Source organism: Onychostoma macrolepis, chromosome 21 (assembly GCF_012432095.1).
Source record: "Onychostoma macrolepis isolate SWU-2019 chromosome 21, ASM1243209v1, whole genome shotgun sequence".
NCBI classification, from domain to species: Eukaryota; Metazoa; Chordata; class Actinopteri; order Cypriniformes; family Cyprinidae; genus Onychostoma; species Onychostoma macrolepis.
In genome coordinates, this window is record NC_081175.1 from 19,376,645 (window position 1) to 19,384,815 (window position 8,171).

Below are 8,171 nucleotides of genomic sequence, written 5' to 3' on the forward strand. Positions count from 1 at the left end.
CTTGTCATTATACAAATTTATGTCCTCATTTGTCACAGAAACGCACACACACACACACACACACACACACACACATGTGAAATAAAACTCAGGAAGGGATGTGAAAGGAGACAAACACTCATAATTTTCTTTGAGTGAGGAAGAAACAAACAATGACCGTGGCCTTCATACTGTCAGTTTTTACATAAACGTGATGACTATTTAATTTAAAAATAATTTATTATTTTTTTATCATATTGTTATGGTTGACTATGTTAAACATTAAATAAAGAATTTTTAAAAAAGGTTTAAATGCCTTTTGATTTGTCAATCTATTTATTAATTTAGTGTTTTATTGTTATATTTAACTACATTTTTAAACATTTTCAAACTATTCTAAATATATTCCATAATTTGATCATTTTGATCATTAAATTAAATTGATCATTTATTTATTCTATTTATTTTTAAGTGGCACTCTGAGTACTTATTATTTAAATATTAAATATAAACATGTATTTATGATATTTATCATATTTTAATATGATGATATTACTTTCTTAAACAAATTGATATAAATATAAATGTTAAATATAAGATATGTTAATATGTGCTATATTAATGTATTTTATTTGATTTTAATTTTTTTAATTTTTTTAATTTTTTTATTTTTTGGAACGGTGAAGCCTAGACAGAAACGTGGAGATAAAGAAAGTCCATGGAATCAGATTCAATATTTATTAAGTGCACTTTGTGGACCACAAATAGAGGCCTTTTCTTTATTGCTCTGGTTGAAGTTGCTTGCAGACACATTTTCAGGAATTGTTTTGTGTATTCTCACTCTAAAATGTCATAAATAGTTTCTATTAATAAGTAGTTTCTATTAGTAGTCTTATTCCAAGTCTGCCTCAAGGAATCTTTATTACGTCCTACCGATGTCGCAAGACTTTCGGGCTTTTTTGCCAATATCCATGTTCAAACATGTTGAGGATCCATTCTGAAATGCCATGAAACTGAGTATGCCGAATTGATTTAATCTATAGTACATTCAAATATAGCACATTAAAGGAAAAAATCAGTTATTTTTTCATCACCTAGCTAATGTTGCTGTTATTTTTTTCTGTGGAACACAGAAGGAAGCAATTGTATGACTTCAGAAGTGGTCACTATGAACATGTTATAAGGAGAAGATCAAAAGTATGTGAACATTTTTAATAAAAAATAACTTTTTTTGTGTGTTCCACAAAACAAAAACAGCATGTGTGTGTCCATATGTGTTGTAACATAAACAGACTCTAACAAAGGCTCCCCAGGGAGTCGTGCTTACAATCTTCATAACTATACTGAATCAAAACTGTGTTTCCAAGTATTTGTCAGTGCCATGAGCTGAACATCCTGTTCAAGTTTTCTCAAAAATGTATACACAGATATGATTTATAAAACACAAAAAAACATACAAGTTGATTCTGCTTCACATTTTCCTGTGAGCATGAGGCTCTGAATTATGGGACACATCCTGCAGCCCAGACGAGAGTATCCTGGTGTCAACCACCACCATCCTGTATTTTGTCAAACAAAATCTGCTCGTTCCTCTCTGATTGCATACTTCTGTTCTCTCTTCACTAAAAAAAAACCCTTTAGCGATGCAAAAGTTTGTGCAACATCTTCCAGCATTCCAAACAGTGTCCTTGGACTCACCCAAAACCCTTCCCCTTAAAAATAAATGAAGAGAGGAGGAGGTATGGAAAGAATCTCTGCTTAACTAAGTGATGGCAAAAATATGTGATAATTAGGCATGTCCCGCAGTAAATCCACCAACAGGCATGCTGAGTTCATCGTCTGGCCTTCTCACGTCCACTTTGAGCTCCCTAAACAATACAAATTTAGGAATAAAGACTTTTGCTTTGTTTGTTTATGCGTGTGGGAGTGAAAGAGAGAGTTTGAGGGAAATAGTGCAGACTTGGTTAATTATGCTAGTGTGAAAAGTAGCAGTCGGATGCCTGTAAGCAACACTGCCATGCAATGTCGACCTTAATTTATCGCAGTGTGTGAGAGTGGCATTCTCTGCGGCCGGCCACAGGCATTGCTCATAGCGCTTTGCTGAGGGAGCCCTTCCCACAATGTGAACAATAATGCCTCTGCTGTGTTTTCCAACAGATTTCCACTCAAAACAGCAGAAGACATTCCCAACTTGTCATCACAGGCTTGCCACAACTCTCATATATTTTTCTTTTATGCCTTAGAATTTATTTGTCGAAAATACAGAGTTTGTCATGGTGCCTTCCACTGTAAATTGATTTATTATTGTGTATAACATTGTTTTTTATTAGTCTAAAATCCATGGTTTCCACCAAAACAGCAGCACAGATGCGTGGGCTATTGCATGACGCTAAGTTAAGATTACTGGTGCTTCACGTATTAAAACAACTAAAAAAGAAACTATATGTTTTCTTCCTGTAAAGTGTACAGTTTCTCTCTCTGTTTCCTGATTTTTAATATTTTATGCCTCTTTCTTTTTTTTCTTTTTTTTATTATGCAAGTAAAGAATGTGACAATGTTTACATGTCCCAAAAACATAACCCCATGGGCCAAACATATAACACATAAGAGAGAGAAAAAACCAAAAAAAACAAGACAATATTTACATGTGCCAAAATGTAGAAACACTTGGACAAACAAACATACATACTGAGGGCCAACATTACAAGTCCCTTCTGATTAACTCCTGTATTTGCATTCATATGTCTCTGTGTGTGTGTGTGTGTGTGTGTGTGTGTGTGTGTGTGTCATTGTGTCTAGGGTTGGGGAAGGAATTGATTGACAAATAGATTGATAACAGATATAAGTAGTGTAAAAAAATAAAATAAATAAAGAAATAAATATACAAATAAAGACAGATAATAATAATAGTAATAGTAATAGAGACAACAAATGTTATTAGCAACAATAACCATAATAATATTAATCATAATGATAATGATGATAATAATAATAATAATGATGTCATCAAAACTGGGAAAGGGTGGAGGACAATGAAGAGGGCAGGTAAAAATAATAATATTAGTATTGCATTATAAATTAATAAATGTTTAATAATTGTTGTTTGGGGGCTCCAATCCCACCGTGGCTACGACATATCAGAACTTAACTCCCCAGCCCATGTCACACCCCAACGGTGGTGCCGTTAAAATTTGTATTTATTTATTTATTTCTTTCCTCATTTTCCTCATTTTATGCCTCTTTCAACTAAGCTCTCAGTATAGCATGCATTCCAGGTTCTCAGGTAAGGTGTCACACAATATCCATACGTCTTAAAAACATAGCATCACGTGTTTCTTTATGATTATGATTTTGTATGCACTCTTTTTTACTTTTATTGTCACATTTTTTCAGTACTACAAAAACTGACTAAATTGATTGTGTCAAATAGGAGGATGTGTTTTGCTCCATCTAATTTTAGATTTTATGGAAAAAATTATAAGAAATCTGGGCCATCACGTAATTCATTACAAGTCCGAAAGTCATGAACTTAATGAACCATAAACAAATAAATATGTAACCACTACATGGCATGCGGAAAGTACTCTTTAAGCAGATCACATATATATACACTGAAATAAAATAAAAAATAAAAAAAAATTATTTTGCACTTATCTAAGCAAGTAGACTGCTCATTATTCATTTTAAGGTAAATATTGACTCAATATAGTTGAATGAACACAGAGATCTGAATACTTGGCACATGATACACAATGACGGTGACAATCAGTGAATAGTGTTTGAGTATGAATGGGTCATTTTGAGTAAAAAGTGAACTCCAGGGGTGTATTCCAGAAAGCAGGTTATGTGACATACCCGGGTATGTTTGAGGATAAGTGAGCAGATAACCTCAGCTTTCTGTTCCAAAATCGGCGGTTACTTTCAGGGTATGTAAGTAACCATAGCAACTTGCTCTCTGAAGATAACCTGCTCCGGAGCAGGTCATGTTCCAGGGTTAGTTCACTTCAGCGCTATCAGAGCATGACAGATAGCGCACAATATTATATATTATTACAATACAGTTATGTATATAGCCTACTATATATATATATATATATATATATATGCTATTTTAATGATAAAGCGCTATTATAAGTAATAAATAAGGTTTGCCTATATATTGCTCTAATATGGTTATTATATTTTATTGGCATATATAACAGTTATCTGTATAAATTATAAAACACTATTATGACAAGGTAATGTTTAATTTATTATATTAGCCTATATATATATATATATATATATATATATATGTGTATATATTTATTAGATTTTATATTATCATCTCACACATGGATCGGCATTTTCTATAATGTATTTCTATAATAAAAATACATATCTGATATGACTTAATATATAATTAGCATCAAACAAACAATATAATTCTTATTCTCAAGGATTAAAGATCAAACGGGAAAACAAAATATGCACTAAGCATAAGGCCAACATGACCTTTGAACAGAAGAAGAAGAAAGAAGCAGTATGGCGCGCTTATTCTTAATGTCCGTTTCCATAGTGACTCGTCGATTCATCGCTCTGTTGAGAATGTCTTGAGTCTTAACCAGGAACATACTCTGAGTTGAATGAACTTACTCCCGGATGCGTTTTTGGAACCACATACCTCGAGTAAGCAAGGTTTGGGGTTAATCAACCGAAAGTTCAGGGTTTATCTGACGGTAAGTTAACCATGCTTTCTGGAATACACCCCAGATGTCACAAAACAGCAAGTTACTTAACCTAACAACAAAAGCAACCACAAAACAACCTAAATATCTCTCGAAAACAGCAAAAAACAAAACAAACAAAAAAAAAGAACCTTATTAATTATTCATGCCCAAGTGCATGATGGGAACAACGATCATGACCTTGATATTTACTTAATATTTGTAAAAAATAACAAACAATTCCGAGTAAAATATACTTATAAGTTCAAACTTTAAATTCTACAAGCTTAAATTGAGTACTAATATTGAATTTACTCTTTTATTTAAATTATTGCCTGAACTAAATTATTTAATGTAGAAACTACATTTGTTTTTCTGTAGTATTTACTTCACCACAAAATAATTTTTTATCAGTGTATATATATATATATATATATATATATATATATTTACAGTCATGGCCAAAAATATCGGCACCCTTGGTAGATATGATCAGTGTGTGTGTAATATAGATAGAGTGTGTGTGTATGTGTGATTGCACATGTCCTGTGGTTTAGGTAGAGTTCACGAGTTTCAATATGTGTGTGACTTGCATATTACATCAAAAGGGCAGCTGTGGTGTCAATAAAGTATGCAGTGTTTTGAAAGTAATTTTGCATATGTTGCAGAGCTGTATGTGTTTGTGACCTCATTCCTGTAAAGTTATTACAAAGGTGAAACATCGCTACATTGAATCATCGGATTTACTTCAATTTTCCCCCTTGTAGGAGCAGTGCTATGGCAGATTTAATACACTATATATATATACAGTCATGCCCAAAAATATCGGCACCCTTAGTAAATATGATCAAAGAAGGCTGTGAAAATTAATCTGCATTGTTAATCCTTTTGATCTTTTATTTTAAAAATTCACAAAAATCTAACCTTTCATTGGATAATAAGAATTTAAAATAGGGGGAAATATCATTATGAAATAAATGTTTTTCTCAAATACACGTTTCACGTTTTAATTTTGGACACAATTATTGGCACCCCTAGAAATTCTTATGACTAAAATATCTCTAAAGTATATTCCCATTCATATTCACAATTTTGAGCACTCCAGGGTTATTATGAACATGAAATTATCCAGCCATGGCTTCCTGTTTCACAGAAATATAAATAGGAGGCAAAACAAAGCCCAAATTCACTTAATCATCCATCACAATGAGAAAAACCAAAGAATATATTTCTGATGTGCAGCAAAAGATAATTGAGCTTCACAAATTAGTGAAGTGGCTTTAAGAAAAGAGCTAGAGCAGTGAAAATTCCCATTTCCACCATCAGGGCAATAATTAAAAATTTCCAATCAACAGAAAATGTTACGAAACTGCCTGCAAGAGGACGTGTGTCTATATCGTCCTAATGCACAGTGAGGAGAGTTTGAGTGGCTAAAGACTCTCCAAGGACCACAGCTGGAGAATTGCAGAAAATAGTTGAGTTTCGGGGTCAGAAAACCTTAAAAGAAAATTGTCAAACAGCACCTACTTCACCACATGTTGTTTGGGAGGGTTTCAAGAAAAATTCTCCTAGCTCATCCAAAAACAAACTCCAGCATATTCAGTTATCAGACACAACTGGAACTTCAAATGGGACTGGCTTCTATGGTCAGATGAAACTAAAAAATGAGCTTTTTAGCAGCAAACACTCAAGATGGGTTTGGTGAACACAGGGATAAAAAGTACCCCATGTGTACAATGAAATATACTGCTGTATTTTTGATGTTGTGGGCCTATATTTCTGCTGGAGGTCCTGGACATCTTGTTTAGACACATGGCATCATGGATTCTATCAAATACCAACAGATAAAAAAATCAATAAGTGACTGACTCTGTTAGAAATCTTATAATGGGCAATGTTTGGATCTTCTGTACAATAATCCAAACACAAACCTCAAAAACAACACAAAAATGGGTCACTGAGCACAAAACCAAGCTTCTGCTGGCCATTCCAGTCCTCTGACCTGAACCCTGTAGAAAATGAGTGGTGAACTGAAGAGAAGAAGCACCAACATGGAGCTGGGAATCTAAAGGGTCTGGAGTGATTCTGGATGAAGGAATGGTCTCTGATCTCTGATCAGGTGTCTCTAACCTCATCGGGCATTATAGGAGAAAATTTAGAGCTGTTAAACCGGCAAATGGGGGTTTCAAAAAGTATTGAATAAAAGGGTGCCGTTAATTGTGGCCAATGTGTATTAGAGAAAAACATGAAACAATGATATTTCCCCCCGTTTTCAATTCTTATTATCCAATGAAAGGTTAGATTTTTGTGAATTTTTTAAATAAAAGATCAAAAGGATTAACATTGCAGATTAATTTTCACAGCCTTCTTTGATCATATTTACCAAGGGTGCCGATATTTTTGGCCATGACTGTATACACACACACACACACACATCAATCCCATCAGTCCTGAGTTCCCTTGCAAATCTATGTGAATATGCATATAACATGTTAAGTTCAAGAAGGTTTTCATCAATAGAAGTAAAATTAACTGAAAAAAAGAAGAAGAAGAAAAAAAGAAATGCCATTTGACCTGCCTGTTCTGCCCTTGGGAGAAAGATTGTAATATTAGATTTATTAAATTTACATAATTGTTTTACTCATAAGGTGTTTTCATCAGTGGATATTAAACCCATCAGACAGGTTATTTTGCATAACAACCTTGATGGATAGTTATTGTTTATGAGTGTAAAGTGTGGTTCATTTCACCTATGATATAACAATTAATATTTTATAATAGGACAAATACCTTTCTGAGCCTACATGCATTATATGTCTGTTGAAGTGAAATCACAAGCTGCACACAGTGAGTCTGACAGTAATCTAAGCAAAAGACCACATCACTTTTATTCCACTATAATACTGAGCATTCCAATAATAATCCATTTAAGACCCTTGGTTTTGTGACCTTTGTAAAGAAGGCCATTTATTTCTTTTTGTATGCACACCTTTACAGATGAAGTGGAGCAGATCATTCAGTCACGAGTGACTGATTTCACAATACGTGTGCATTGCATCAGAGGCATGGTATGAAGGATTACCTTGTGCCTTCTGTGCTGAAATCAGAATTCCCCTTGTTATCACCCCTTCAAAGTCTTTTTAAGGGAGATTGTTAATTTATAATGACAGTTTATAGGTTATTCAGGTAGAGGGGGCGGCAAACCATCCTGAATGCAACATTGTTTGCCTACACGGCGACAAACTTGGGGCTTTTTACTTTATTTTTGTGAGAGGAGGGAAAACAAAATAAGATTATGATGATTAAATTTGCCTAATTTGTATAATTGCCAGAGTAAGGTTTTGTAAAGTGTTTAGGAATTTGTAACCTAGTCTAATTCTCTTTCACTCTTTGAGCCATTTGTTGGTTTTCTTCTTTCTTCTTCTTTTTTGTTAAAGCCCATTGTTATTATTATAGTTTGAAATGTAACATTAATATAAGATTACA